Here is a 16,300-nt window from a genome sequence, read left to right as displayed (position 1 = left end):
GGGAGTGGAAATCCTGTCAAAGCGTAAACTGTCTGATTCCAGATACCGTAGAGGTTCATTACCTAAAAATTCTACAGAAATATAACGTATATTAGCATTGCTATGATAATTGATGTTGTTTCTCTCGTTTCCCAAACATAACAATTTCTTGCTCTTTCAATGTTGAATTAATCGTTTTATGGAGATTTTGTTGCTAGGTGTTTTTTTTTTCAGTTGAGCATGGTCAGCATGTCGACCTTTTATTGATTTTTTTTTTTAACAGACTAATATGCGATCGTAAGTACTGTATGCTAAAAATGTTTGACAAGGTGTACTTGTCAATAAAACACCTAAGGCAAATACCATGTTATTGTCCATCTAGATATCCCAGCAGGCCAGGAAGTGATATGACCCGCTCTTACACATGCTAGCCCATATGAAACCCACGTCTGAGGGGGCACGCATGATGCATTTGACAATGCATGTCTCTTGAGTGAAAAATAGATAATCAAGTAACGCCGCCTTCACACTGGCAGTGGAAATACGTGTTTTTACGTTATACGTTCCCAACGGACGTCGTACTACACAGTGAAAAGCGTCGGACGCGGGTAGAACAAAAATGGCGGAGAGATTAAAGTTTGATTCTGTCAGTTCTGTATGATCTCTCTGATGAGGGTTATGCTGCGTGAGGAAAGTTGCTCAGGACGTTGACATGTCAGGTCGGCTAAAAAATGTGATATAGTGGTCAATAGTTCAATGTCTACCTTCAATTTAATTGTATTAACTGCCCTTATAAACGTTAGAAAGTCATCAAAATAAAAAATGACATGACAATTTATCGTTATAAAATCATTATTTATTTTATTAAAAGTTAATTATTCAGGTTTGTTTATCAGTACCATAGCAACGCTCACTTCCGCTGGAATTGTCGGATAGGAACCGTCCGTAGCTTTTCGCACGAGTTCAAATTTTTGAACTCATCCGGATGACCAACGGACACGATTTTCTTCGCACCACACTCGGTCGGACCCGTTTCGGACCCATTCGCATGCGGTCTGCGAATCTCCATAGGAAATGAATGACTTCCGGTAGTTTCGCAGCCGCATCGGAGCTGATTTCAACTGCCAGTGTGAAGGCGGCGTAAGTCTAGTGGAACAGAGTGAGAAAAATAATAGATAGACACCTTGACACTAGTACGTAGATGCTGAAGGCTACATGATATCCGCCATGTAAACATCTCAAAGTCATCGCAATGAAGGTCATTATGGTGAATGTAACTCGAAAGCATCTGCAAAGACCTTTCACGTCAACTTTACGCATCTCTTCAATCAAATCTCCATCAAAAGAAGTGAAAAGTCAAAAATTAGAGCTTTAAATCGGGATACACAAATCATTTTTGAATAAACAAACCTTTAAATCACACCTATCTTCTTGTAATCCATCTGCAAGGTGAAACACAGCAGGACATGACCTGCCTCAAAGACACAATGTGTATTTTTTTTTTTTTTGCCACTGAAGTGACGGTATAGCACTCAAGTCCTTTGATGGAACATCAATGGGGGGTGATTTATTTTCTAAAGATTGATGTTCAATCACAGCGTGTTTGTTTAGAGTGATGCTGTCTACTTTCCTGTGGCTACAGGCGGTTGGGAACAACTCATTGTGAGTCATCACCGGCTACACCGCCTGCTCTTATCACTGCGATACTGTAATTAGGCACATATACAATCTCATTGGCATTGAGAAAATGCACTTACTTTGCTAATGTCAAGATTTGATGGGTAGTGGGCGTTTTTGATGCACTAGCCGTCGGTAAAGTAATGCTTGGTCTTCTGAAAGTTTGCGCAAAGGGGTCAGACGTGGAGGCAGGTGAGTAGGAGACATAAAAGAAGTGGAAAAGTATGAATGCAGACACAATCTGAAAATATAACAGTTATGAACTTTTATGAACAAGTATATTCTAAGTAGAAGCTAGGATTACCGCATTCGTTCAAATCATCTTTCGATTACTTTTTGCGTGATTTTAAAGCAGTGTGCAATAGACTGGGAAAACCCAGACAACTTCCGGCAAATTTAGATTTGCTCTGAAAGTTATTCTGGCGACGAGCTCATTCAAGCCCCTTTCCAATCCGTCAAAAACACGTTTGGGCGGGCTTTACACGATGACGACAGCGCTGGGATTTTAAAGCAGATTTTGTAGCCTACATTACAAAGATGGACGCCACCAGTGGACATCACTAGTTCGAATCAGCCATCGCGTCTGTTTTAAGCGATTTGAACGTTTCCTTTCTGTTAAAAAACGAGCAAGAACAACACTCTGTGATGTTTCTCCGCCGGCCGCCGCTCTGCATACGGCTGTCTACCCGCGACGTCCGTTGGTGACGCCCCTCTGGAAATGATTTGTCTATGACGCTTTGCCAGACCATAACTCAGTTACAACTGAGAATGGTCTGGTTTTAACCAGGCTAAGTGTGCAATATCTTGACTTACAGTATTGTTGACCTTTTAAAGAAATTTCGGTCAATAATTTTTGAGGTGCAATCTTGCGCAAACTAGTTTGTATTTTCTTGTTTTTAGCTAACCAGCTCAAGATGGTTGGGATGTTTAAATCTATTAGAAAGTAATAAATAATGACAATACTTTGCTGCACCGACGTTACTTGAGTAACAACCAAGTGGCAATTCCAAGACTTAGGCCGTGTGTCCACCAAAGCATTTTTCCACGCGCCTGGTGTATGTTTTCAATTGTTTTTAAAGGGAGCGCCACGTTTTTTAAACGCCATAAGCGTAACGAGGCGCTGAGCGTTTTTTTTTTTTTGAGCACCCAGCATTTTTTACTGGTTTCCGGGAGTTGAAAAATGTTAAACTTTGTATAAAACACTCATCACTGTCACTTTTTACCCAGCCGTCCAATCACAGTGGAGGAGGGGTGGGACTAAACAACACTGACCAACTTTCACAACATTCTCTCTGTACAACAACATTAACCAGCAAAGCTAACCAACCAAAATGGATAAAAAAAGAAATTTTTATTATGAAACAAATTATCTGCAAAATCAGTTTCAAGTAAACTGTGTTACGGATATTCTGTATCATAGAAACGTAAAAACGCTGTGCTTCCAAAAACGCTCTTTAGCAGAGCGCCTAGTGTTTTCAGCTGGCTAAAAACGCTTTGGTGGACACATGGCCTTAAAGGGATAGTTCTTTTTTTGGAAATAGGCTCATTTTACCACTCCCCCAAAGTTAAACAGATGGGTTTTACCGTTTTCGAATGTATTCAGCCGATTTCTTGATATTTAGAAGAATATCGGTAACCAGACAGTATCTGGTCTCATTGACTTCCATATATATTTTTTTCCTACTATGGAAGTCAATGAGACCAGAAACTGTTTGCTTACTGATATTCTTCTAAATATCAGAAAATCGACTGAATGCATTTGAAAACGGTAAAACCGACCTGTTTAACTCTGGGGGAGTGGTAAAATGAGCCTATTTCCAAAAAAACTGCAATTCATCGACTTGACGCTAAAAACAGGCTCCAAAAGAGAGTCAATCCCAATAATCCCATGTCAAAATGCCCATGTTTACAGCCAGGTACAAAAAGTGGTTTTGGTCTATATAGATAACTTCGCCCGTCATGACAACTGTGACATCACGCACTCAACGTCCATCGTTTTATACAGTCTATGGTAACAACTCATTAGGTGAATGTGAGTTTTGTTAGCGACCATCTATTAGTGATTTCTGACATGGTCAAACTTTGTAGTTAACGAAAATATCATCTGATCTTACTTGGACTTCTTATTGGGGATTAAAGCTTTAAAGGGATAGTTTAATCAAATGTAAATTCCACAAGTTATGCTAGTACAAACATAATACAAACACACTGCTTTTATGATGAATATTAGTTACGTAAGATCTCTGTGGCCTTGGATGCTCATAGCGTCCGCATGAGAGAGAGAAAAAATACATCTAATTATCTTGTTGAAACCTTAATAATCTTCCTTTCATCAAACTAAGTGGGATAATTGTCCTCGTGAGATAGAAATATTGAAATTTATCACATTGCTGCGAGGTATTTGCACAATAATTGGACTTGTTGAAACAGGTATTTAACTGCACAGCAGTTTGTCTGGAAACGACTGATACTGCATAGGCGAAAAGAGAAAGATGGAGAGGTTGTTGTGACATAAACAGTCATAGCGAAAGGAAAGAGCTAGTCCTGTGAGATTTTAACTTGACGTTTGGCCCTTTTCTCGAGGGTTTCTGAGATAGACAGAGGAACTGGACTGGGAAATTAAGAATAAAGAGACGCCAAGTGCGACAAGCGGGGGTGCAGAAAGAGAGTGAGAGAGGTCGACAAAATAGCAGAAGGTAAATAACAAGTATGGTTGATTGCCACTGACAGCACCGGAGAGGTAAATATGAAGCCGTGTGCTAGTCAACACACTCACAAATCTGAGCACAGTTTGAGATCTCATCTGAAGCTGTACAGAAGACATATTTGAGATTGCAGAGTTCTTATTTTCAGGCGAAACACTTAGACTCAATCTCATTGCTGCCTTGGAGAAACAGTTGAGACTTGAGATATTACAAAGAGATCTATTTTTTGCTTGCTATCTATGTATATAGTGTTGAGTTAGATATGTTTATCCATGTAGTAAGTCTTGCTTAGGTCTTCTTTTCGACACGTTATCGTTTCATGCATTCCGACTGTCGGTGCTTTCTTTTTTTTTCAGATAATCACTTCCTGTCTGTCGTAGACTTATGTTTCCTCCTAAATCCCATCCATCGCTCCCTCTCCATGTGGTCACGGCTTTCTGCTTCGCATTGATTGCCAGCCATGCTGGATCGAAACATCATTTTCATCTTTGCTCTAGCTCTCTCACATCCACTTCCGTCCTGCCTTGCTTGTTTTCATCTGCTTTTGAATAATCACAACTGACCCCTGACATATATCACTGTTCTCAAACATACACACCCTCTCTGTCTGTCTGTCTGTCTATCCATCATGGAAATAAATGTAGATCAATATCTGATAAATCCATTTGAGATATCAAAGAGGAAATTACTTGTGGGCAATTCGAAATAACACTTTTTTTTTTGCAGAGTAAAACAGACACAGCTTGTCCACGCCTTGATACTTATACAGTACTTCTTATTTCACATCTTTCGATCTCTCTTATCTGACTTTCTGAATTCCTTTCATATCTGTCTGCCTTATTCAAATGACATCATACGTCATATCCAATTTCTGTTTCCTGTCTTTATCTCACTTTTCATCTAATAATAGTTTCCTCTTCATCTCTTTCTCTCTCTCTGTCTTTAGAAAGAGTCTGGATGGGTCGATGAAAGAGGATGTGTTGTGAAGCGCATGTGTGTAAAGTCGTTTTTTATGTGGTTCAGTGGTTTTTTAACTACTGTATGATCACTTTTAGCACTGATTACTAATTATCATTAAAGCAATTTACACTCTCTATTTTGTTTTTTGAATTCTAACATGTTCATATCTAACAGTGTATGTTTCTAGCACACCTCAAATTTTGCCTGCCAATGTTCTCTGGAAATAGCATTTCATTTTATTTATTTATTTTTTGGAATAAAATGGTAAACCTAAGTCTATATCGTAAATTATAAAAAAGTATATATCCTAAATTTTATATATATATATATGAAGAGTTCAGATGCAAAAGCCTCTAAATGCCATTTGAAATTTTCTTCTTTAATGATGATTTTTATCAAACTTGTATATTTAAGTACAGTAATTTCACTTAAATGGCAATGATAATTACCTATTAATTGTTATTTAAGTGAAATTACTGAACTTAAATATACAAGTTTGATAAAAATCATCATTAAAGAAGAACATTTCAATTGGCATTTAGAGGCTTTTGCATCTGAAGTCTTCATATATATATATATATATATATATATATTCAAAAAAATGTATATGTATGTTTTCGCAATGTTTATTTGACTGTTTTTTAAATAAACACATATATATTCATATATATAAAATTTCCTGTAGTTGCAGAAACACCCAGTTAGAAAACTTTGTTAGCTTAAATTCTCTCACCTCAATGACATGTTTATTGGTATTGGCGTGTGTTGGTATTAAAGATGTAAAATAAAATGGTCCAGTCTATTTTTTTCAGTGGGAATGTTCTGCTAGTATAGTACATCGTGTAAATGCACTTCAATTTGTTGGTATGAATAGTCTGGTTTCACCACTGAGAATTAAATCAGGCTCTTTCCTTTTTTTTCATCTGTATATCTTACTTCTACTGATCAAGTATTCATTTAGATCAAAGCATCTCTCATTCTCATCTGCCATCTAAATTTCAAATCTTTTCATGTTTGCTGCCAGAATTGATTGTATATGCTTTTGTTCTCTGGAAAAAATCACGGCTTATATGTCGAAGAAACAGTTTTGACGGCATTCTGCAGAATGACAAATCTTTAGGCCATTGAATGAAGCGTGTCTGTGTGTGCACGATAACAAAATGGGATCACTTGGAATGTTGCATGCAATTTGTTTGTTGAATGTCATCAAATTTTTCTTTTGATGTGTTTTCCCTCCATTTTTTTCCCCAGTGGACTTTCACAGAAGATTTGGGTGTTTTGAACGCAGGGTCTTCCCTGATTGGTCGTGAGGTTCTAAGTGGGTAAAGCTGCTACTGTGGCATTACTCACCTTTGGATGTGAAAGAGGCAGCAGGGTCGCACTGAAGAAAGAAGCTTTTGGATCCATCCAACATATCCTAAACACAGAGGGGAGGTCAAATTTCACCTTGAAGTCTGATTTACAAGAGTGAAAAGGTAAGAACTTTTTAAATACTAAAACTTTAAAGTGAATAGATGGAATTGCGCCTAAACACCAGAACTAATGATATGTGCAAACGTGTGTTAGATCTTGTGCTTTTCATTTTTCTGTGTGTAGCACCCGTTACAGAAATTCCCTGATTATTAATCAGCTTTTGCAAAGAGGGTTGGATCTGAATGATGTGGCAATTATTGGAAACTATTATAAACAGTTTGTGTATACACTCTAAAAAAATACTGGGTTGTTTTAACACAATTTTGAGTCAAATATAGACAAACCTAGCCAATGGGTTACATTTTTTTTTTTAAATTACATTTTAATCCCAATGTTTGAGTTTGTCCATATTTGACCCAAAATTGGGTTAAAACAACCCAGCATTTCTTTTTGCAACAGTGTTACTTTGAAAAAAAAAAAGGAGTTTAGCAGATTAATTCTAGTTTTCCATCTTCTTTTTATGTCTTCACGTAGAATTTTGGTAAATAATATGTGCTAGCTCTGACTGCACAATTTTGAGTTCATTGAACTCAAAACATTTGAGTTCAAACAATGAAGGAGATTGGTTTACTCAACAGAAACTCAAAAAACACATACATTATTTAAGTTGATTTGACAAAAGAAAAAAAAAACATTTGTTTTTACAGTGTAGGAATTGATATAGTAAAGAATTTTACAGAAGTCCCAACTGGTTCTTGATTCCAAGCCCTACTGATGAATGCACACAGCTGTGCCAGCATAAAATATTTTTAGCCAGGATGTAATCGTCCCTGCCAAAGGTGCAATTTGCTTGGCTATGGGTATGTTGTATTGCCTCATCTCTCTCTCTTTGTCATTATCTTTCTATTTGTCAGACAGTCAGGTGATAGCATTTTCTCTGATGCTCAAAACAAACAGACGCTCTTACTCGGAAATCGCCAGACAGTCCCTGCTGTTCTCCTACCGTGATTTCTATTCTGACTCTGAGGTCCAAACCGAAAAAGTCTGCCAGCCAATGGGGGGGCTGTTTCTAAACTTGAGAGTGTGTATGCGTGTTGGTGTTGAGTGTGTTTGGGACAATTTGGCGTGTAGTGTTACAATAAACCCATTCTTCTTTAATAAAGAAAAATGTGTTCAATTTTTTCAGCAATATAACGTCCAATAAAAACCGTTCTGCTTCTTGTTCCAATGACAGCCTGCAGAATGGCAATAAAAAATTCAGTTAAACCAAGAGCAAAAAACCTAATATACCTCATATATCCGCATTGTATGTAATGCTAGGATTAACTTATGCTCTCATGATGGCAGTAATGGCTTGTAAGGCGGAGGTAAACATTTCACATGAGTGAGAACCCTAAATTAGTTCATTTTCTGCTGTGTGTTATAGTGCTTTTCCACATTTTTCTTGATTCACAGTGGTTCCAGAAGGCAGGATTTATTTGCTTGTCTTTTACTCCAGTTGTTTCGAGGCGTTTTCTTTTGTTTGTAGCTAATCCTGAGGGTTTAGGACCATAGGGCTAGTCATTGTAGGGTAGCCATCAGTCAGTCCAAAATTCAATAACTTCATTTGCACATGCAGAAAATACATTCACTCAGTCCCCAAGGCCAAGATAGAATTGCTGAAAAGAAAAGCATGCTGATCAGATTTTTATCCTATTTATAGACTATTATGATTCAAAGTGACTTATGGCACGCTTACTACTGGGACAGTAGAATAACAAATGGGCAGAAAACGGAAAGGTTGTTCGTTGTTTGTGTCTTTGCAAGGGTCATTTCGCTTTTCATCGCCATTGTTTCTTGCTCCAAATTGTGCCGAAGACACAATGGTGATAGATCGTTGATATACCCTTCCACGCAGCCTGAATTGTCTTTACCTGTCGGTTCACATTGCAGGGTATTCTATCCAAGAAACTCAGCAAGAGGCCATCCTCAATTTGATTTTTTTGCCAGTAAACTTTGGCAAAATCCTATGATTAGTTATTCCAGAGAAGGACTAATTGTATCAACCCGGTACCTTGTGAACATGACTTTGTTAGCCGGACTGAATCAATAAAGTCGCAGAAATTGAATCAAATTAGATCTTGACATATTGAGCGAAATTCATTCCAGTTTTGTCTGTAGTATGCAGTCTGTATGTGTCCCACTTACAGCTGAGACTAATGGCGCTCGACTCGGCTCGCCTTTGTTTGGTTTTCCACTGTGTAAAAGTTGTACCCGTACCTGCTTTCGGGTACTTTTTTTAGTATCACCTCCGGCGAGGTTCTGAGCCGAGCTGAGCCGGTACTAAAATGTGACGTGAAAACAATGCCGACTGCTGATTGGTCAAAGAGAATCGTAACCACCCAGCGAACACAGAACATTCCCCTAACGTTCCCGAATGGTCCCATGAGGTTATTTTTTGGGGAACCAAACAAGAACGTTATAGGAATGTTCCATGTAGGTTATTTTTAAATTTCCATGTTTATAACATAAGGAGAACGTTCCGGGAACGTTCCCCTAACCTCAAGGGAAAGTTCTAGGAACGTTCTGGGAACCAAAAACCAACGTTCCCAGAACCTAAATTTGTTTGCTGGGCATCACTGCGTCATCATTGCACTCGTCAGATGGAGTATCCAGAATAACCCTGCCATTTTAAAATAGTTTGGCTATTATTTTTATGGCAAGGGGGTGCAGACTTTCCTTTGTTTGGTTGCCGAAGAGAGGATCCAGTGAGAGCTTGATAGGGCAACTAAGAACGAAAGGCATCGCTATGAAGACCGGGTACTATTTGTAGCAGTACTGTAATGGAAAACAGAGCGAAAAGTGAGCCGAGTCGAGCTGGTACTGGTAATGGCTATCCCATGCTTCAGCAACCACTATCTCTAGGGGAGCATCTTATAGGACCGAGAAAGGTTAGCGGCTGGGTAAAGATTTGGGGTTGTACACTCAACTGTGATGACCTGCTGACAGAGGCTCTTAGAGATTTTATCCATTAGCTCTTTTGGAAGGTCTTCTCATCGCTGTGTATCATTTCCATCTCTTATCATACACCAGTGCTCCTGTCAAATCTACTTGTCAGCACCCTAGATTGCCTTGGCAACATGTTCCCACTTGTGAAATGAGGTGCTATTGAATGTGTGTTGCTACGTAAGAGGCTGCTTGGAAACTCGAGCATTTGTGTGTGGCTCTGATGGGAACAACCGATACATGCTACTTTCAATTTTCGCCAGCTAAGCTAGATAAGGGGCTTTCAGACAAACTGTTTGGGACTTTGTGTGTGTCCTGGGTTATCCAAGATAAATTTGGGATTGCATGGTATTGTGTTAACAGCCAATTCCGTCCTCCTTTCTCTACTTCGGCCCTGACTTCTAAGGCTCGACGGGACATTTGTTACCTGGACTTCTTACTGAGTCTTTGAAGAATTGCCCAGTTCTTCGAAGCAAAACTCTTTTGAGATTCCTTGTTAATGAGAGCAGTGGGTCACTGTGCTTGTTTAGCTGTTTGTTCATTTGTTTGTTATGCAAGAAAAAGAGCCAAGCCTGATAGACTGGAAACCCTGCCAGTCCCGGTGGAAGGTTTCCATTGACTGCTCAATCATTGGCTAAGACACCTGTCTGGGGACCAATGAGAGGGAGTTACCGGGCAGAGCTCCACCCAGTTCCCTCAGGATTCCACGCTAAGCTCTTCCATCTTTCTCTCCATAGTCGATGGTTAGCCAGAACTAGTTGCCAGGTATTTTCCCCTCCAAATTCAGGAGCAGCTCAGTCAGGCTTGTAGGCAACCACATTGTGCGCCAATCTCTCTCTTAAATGAACGTCCATTTTACATTGCCCCCCCTCAACCTTGCCTCTCCAGCCAAATGCCCACACTTCCCCATAGTGTGTTACTGTAGTGGGGTCTTCACCTTGTTGTACTACACCATTGCTATTGCGGCCCATTGTTGGTGTGTGAGGGAAAGGGTTGGTGCCAGATCTGTGTAAATTGGCATCCTCTATTGGCTTCCAGGGATGGGGAAATCTTCTCTGGCTTCTCCACCCCAGTGGCTCATCTGCATTAGCGTCATGCTAATCTTATTAGCTTCTTGTTATTGAATCCTGCAGGATTTTTGCCTGCTGCTACGTGATGCTGCATATTACACAGTCCCCCCTCCACTGAGCCGCAGGATAGAGAAGAGATGAGGAAACAGGGAATGAGATGGGAAGCAGAAATGATAGAAATTTTGACTCCACATAAGTTCACATTCAATGTGATGTATCCTTACCTGTCATGTGCTTGAGCAACCCGCTCAATGTGTGAACGTTTCTGTGTGTTTCCTGGCTCAATCCTCGCTTCAATTGAAGGCATTTGCTAAATCATTGCTTTCTCGGGGGAAACCCATCACTCTCTTTCGGCCTCTCTTTCACTCTCGTCTGACTGAGAAGGCCACTCCTAACCTTTTTCCTCATAAACAGCCTCAACATTAAAAACTGCACTTTTTTTCAATTTTTTTTTTTTTTTTTATAGAAGCACAATGGCGTAGATATGAGTAAGACGTGCTTTTGAAACCGCAGTAAATATATTTGAATTACACAATTACCTTGCGTTTTAACATTGTTTGTTAAACATCAAATTACCTGTGATTTCATATTTACTGGGAGCCTTTTTTTAACTTTCACAGACAGGAAAGACATCACTGTGTTTTTAGCTTGAAAAATTTAATTACTGCTATGAGAAAGGGAAACCTCCAGGTTGAGAAACCGTGGGCTAGACTGTTGCTTTAAATGGTCTCAAAACTGGAGACTTTCTTTTCTTTGCTTTTGTCTCTTTCTGTGCCTCTGCTAATTGCTGAAAATTAAGGTAGTCTAACTTAAATTCCCCCTGTGGTGAAAATTAAGCTTTTAATGTTGTTTATATGTCTATGTGGTGCTTTTTTTATATACTTTAAGCCAAACCATGTGCAAATTTATAACTGCAGAGAACCAAAGACAGTCTCAAAAACGCGGTTTGTTTCTGACGTCACAAACTACCTCACCAATCACATCATCGAGGGAGTAGGCTAATTGGGAGGCGGGGCTAATTTGCATATTCACAGAACCGCTGTACTAAATGAGGCAAGGGTGTACTGTATAGTTACATTCAAGCTATTTTAAGGCATGAATATTTTTTTCAATGCTTAAATATGTTATTTTGGTTATCAAAGATGAGTTTTAATGATAAAATGATTGACTACAGGGGGAATTTTGAAAATTTCAGGAGAGGGCTTTTTTTTTTTTAAATCCTGTTGCAGACAAAGACAAACTGAATTTCCAGGCTGGTTTATGATTTGTAATACTGATTTGCCAAAGTAAACCGTCGGATACTAGCAAGGCTACCAAAATAGCATGATCTTGTAAACGAGAAATAGACGATGTGTAAAAATCAAACCAGTTCCTTCGTGGCAGCTGTAGAATACATCAGGCATCTGTGGCTTACACGTGACTCTTGTCCTGCTGTTCTCAGTAATTCTTCTTGGTTGGAGGGAATCAACTCAAAGTGATTAATGACCAGATGAGTCTGAGCTGAAGATGCCACTCGACCTCTTGTATTCGGCTTGACTTTGTAAACAGTCGCTGTAAATTACAGCTGTTCTTTTGATGTCCACAAGCAGAGACCAAATTACCCATTACTCTGATCGCTGCAGTGTCACTTTTATCCAAGGGGAATTGCAGAATTGAAGAGGGATGTGGGGTCAGTTGTTCCTCTATTATATTGTGAGATTGTTAATAATTGCATAAACTGGTCCCAGAACAGTTTTGTCAGTTTTTTTTTTAGCAAATTTAGTTTTACACAAAACACTGAGTAGACCAAAGGGAAAGATTTTCAACTAATTTCATTTTGGCCTATGTATGCTGTCATATGTATGTGTATGTATATATATTAGCTTGGTAGCACATCACCACTGACTTTCATTGGTTGGAAACAAACAGCTAGGACATTCTACAAAACATATCCTTTCATGTTCCACTAGTTAAAAATTGTATTATAAAGATAATTTTTGAATTATTTGTTTTCAGTTTATTCAGATTTAATTTATCTATTAGTACTTTAGTTTCAGTAACTAGTACAGTAGTTTTAGAGTACGTTTACACGTCAACGATGTACTAAAAACGGATGACGGCATTGTCGAAATGATCTGCGGATCTGCGAAAATGACAAACACTTTATTATTTAAGCCAGGCCAGTAGTTGGCAATGTCAATTTGTATAGAAACGTGATGCGCCTATAGACTGAAAACGTAATATGCATGCGCATGACGTCACCGTTTTCACAAATTTGCGTTTTCTAGTTAACATGGAGATGATAATGGTATCATTTTCAAAAACTTGCACTTTGAATCTAATTTTTTAAAGTTTGCATTTTCAAACCCCCCAAACCCTGTTGTCTGTAAATGAACGGCCAAAATACATAAAAAGATTTCTGTTTTTAGTTGAAATAGAATTTTAATGAATTTTAATACTTCGAATTTCTGTTTTATTTCCAAATCGAAAAATGTATATTTTGTTAAAGGGGGACTTGGCAACTCTAGTCATTTCTTCGCTGATTTTCACTTTTGTTGGTGCATTTTCTCATCAGCGCCCCCTACAGCTGTGCGGTGTATATTTCACAACACTGTCATAAAGAAACTCACTTACGGCACCTTCCTCCCGCTTTCCACCGCTGCTCATGTGCGTGTGTTATTATCAGAGCTGGCCAACTTTATCGTGTGGAGCTATACGTCATACACAGTATCATAGAATTATGTCGAATTGCCATAAAGCAGTTCGTGTTTCTGGCTCGTTCTCGCTCAATCTCGCTTCTCGCGAGACTTCTATTTCCAACTTGCCGGGACGTTAGTCCTCATGCTGCAAGGTTGGTTTTCCACCTGGGGACGCTGGGGGTAGCGAGGAAAGCCACCATTCTCACCAGAACAGGTTATTAAACCATCCAAATGATTTCTAAACAGCTTTATTAAGTTGAAATATAGTTGCCAAGTGCCCCTTTAAGAATAAATGTGCAAGTTTGTAATGACATAGTGATTCGATATTGGTAAACAGCCCGTTCTTATCCCAAGACGTCTTCTAACTGACGCTTTTGACCATACGTCAACATCCGACGTTTTAGGGCACCCTTTAACGTCAGTTAGATGATGCTATCTAACCCTAACCCTATCCCAGACCTAAACCTACCCGCATCATCTAACTGACCAACACTATCTCACGACCAATTCGTACAAATTCGTACGAGTGATTAAAAAGTGGCTAATTCGTACTAATTCATACGACCTCACTCGTACGAATTTGTACGATTTGTCTAAACCCACGTGATGGTTAGGTTTAGGGGCGGGTCAATTCAATCATACGAATTGGCCAATTCGTAAAATATGTACGATTTAGCAGAAATCCTACTAATTCGTACGAATTCCCGTGAGATCGGGTTGAACTGACGCTAAAGGTAAAGCGTCAGTTAGATGACGCCCTAGGATAGCGTCATCTAACTGACGTTAAAGGGTGCCCTAAAACGTCGGATGTTGACGTATGGTCAAAAGCGTCAGCTAGATGACGTCTTGGGATGAGAATTTGTTGTGGTAACATAACCCTTTACCCTCATTTACACTTGACATTCTCCACAATAACACGCCGATCATTGGATTTTGGAGTTTAAATGTTGTTCTGTGAATACTAACGCAAATTGTTCTCGGAACACGTAAATCACGTTGTGATGGGGATTTGCGTCATCGTGGACTCTGCATGACTCTGTATTAGTATCACTCTATAATTGGCTTTCTCTCGCTTCTGATAGTCACGACTGGCGCACTCACAAGAGTGCCTGGCACCCCCCACAAAGTCCTGGTCATATTTTTCTCAGTATGTGTTTGTTTCTGTTTTTGTCTGTGACTAAGAAAGCCAGTGAAAATAAACCGAAAAGTGGCGATACTCACAAAAACAGACGCAATAAAGAGGACAGAACAGGAGGAGATAATGATCACAATGGTGCCACATCAAAACCGTAATGAGACAGACTGGCTGCATGCAGCTGTGGAGCAGGCACTTTTCCCCCCCTTTTTTTTCTGCTGCGGGGGGTAATGGGGGCTATATTTTCAGGCCGGTTTGCTCTGTCAGTGGGTGGGACTGGTTTTCATCGGCTGTCTGGTCTGACTGCTAGAATTACAAAAACGGAACAAAAAGAGAAAAGGCACGTGAAAGAAATATTACAGGAGTGAATGGGAGCGAACTGATAGGGGAGTAAAGGAATGAGTCAGGGGGATGAAAGGTTGAATGGAAGAGGAAATGAGAGGAGGAAATGAATGATAAAGAGCGAGAGGGCAGATGATTAAAATGAAAGGATGGAGGTGAGGAGAAAGGAACATGGACTGGGGCCATAAAAGCAGGTGAGTTTGAAGGAAATAGCCAGAGAGAGAGAGAGTGAGAGAGCAAATAGAGAGGTGCGTGTGGGTTTTTTTGCAAACTTTATGGGACACCAGTTCCTTATTTGTTGTGCTTTATTTATTTATTTGCAAATATCGTTGTAATAATGTGAATCAATTACAATAAATTGCATTCGTTATAGTTTAAAACCATAATATTTAAATCGCAAAACAACTTTGCATAAATGTTGTTGTTTGCTATAGTAATTCTAATATTATTATGCAATCTAGTCAATAACAACAACAACAAAATATATTCTTTGTTTTAAAACAACTAAATGTTATTATTTTTCTTGAACAATTACTATTAACAATTAGAATGATTGATTATTTTTCAAAGGTTTTTTGTGATTAAATCATCAATAATAAACAAATGACAATAATGATGATGATAATAGTAATTGTTCTTAAAAACAATTACTATTTACAACTATTATTATTATTATTATTATTGACCAGTTACATACAATTGTAGGTTATAAAAATACAAGTACAATAAAAAGATTAGATTCTTCATGAATTTAAATATGTAATTAATATACAATGCCATTATAATATTTAATTTATATTTAATTAATTGTATTTAATTATGTAATATATTTAAATTTATTATATATATATATATATATATATATATATATACTGTATATAATATATATATATATATATATATATATATATATATATATATACACTGTATACACTGTATACATATATAATTAGTTACACCGACCCAACACTGTATATATATATATATATATATATATATATATATATATATATATATAATTTATATATTTATTTATATGTGGGGGTGTGTTTATAATTTCTACCTGTCTGTTATACAATATATGCATAAAAAACGTTCTTTATTGGCATTGATGGGTCCATGAAGAATCTTTAATATCCATAGAAACCTGCAAAAAAGTTTCTTCAGATTATTCAAAATAAAATTCACACACACACACACACACACACACACACACACACACACACACACACACACACACACACACACAAAAATGTTTGGTTCTGTTCACAGAAAAGTTTCTTTGGGGAACCAAACATGGTTCTTAATTTTGAGGAGAGAATTGTGTACAAATGTGAGCTGGATCTGAGAGAAAGA

The 16,300-nt window shown here is 38.3% G+C and overlaps 1 protein-coding gene across 2 annotated transcripts in view; it reads left to right on the top strand.

Annotated features, from left to right (window-relative positions):
• The window catches only part of elfn2a (extracellular leucine rich repeat and fibronectin type III domain containing 2a), a 132,671-nt gene that overhangs the window by 61,881 nt on the left and 54,490 nt on the right, over positions 1-16,300 (top strand). For both annotated transcript variants that reach the window (XM_089134635.1, XM_039682993.2), the window contains exon 2: positions 6,573-6,796. The gene's annotated coding sequence lies outside the window, so the exon portion shown is untranslated. The remainder of the gene's footprint in view (positions 1-6,572; positions 6,797-16,300) is intronic.

This window comes from Pimephales promelas, chromosome 2 (genome assembly GCF_988280905.1).
Source record: "Pimephales promelas chromosome 2, fPimPro1.hap1.1, whole genome shotgun sequence".
In the NCBI taxonomy this organism is placed as follows: domain Eukaryota; kingdom Metazoa; phylum Chordata; class Actinopteri; order Cypriniformes; family Leuciscidae; genus Pimephales; species Pimephales promelas.
This window is presented reverse-complemented; position numbering and strand designations above follow the sequence as displayed.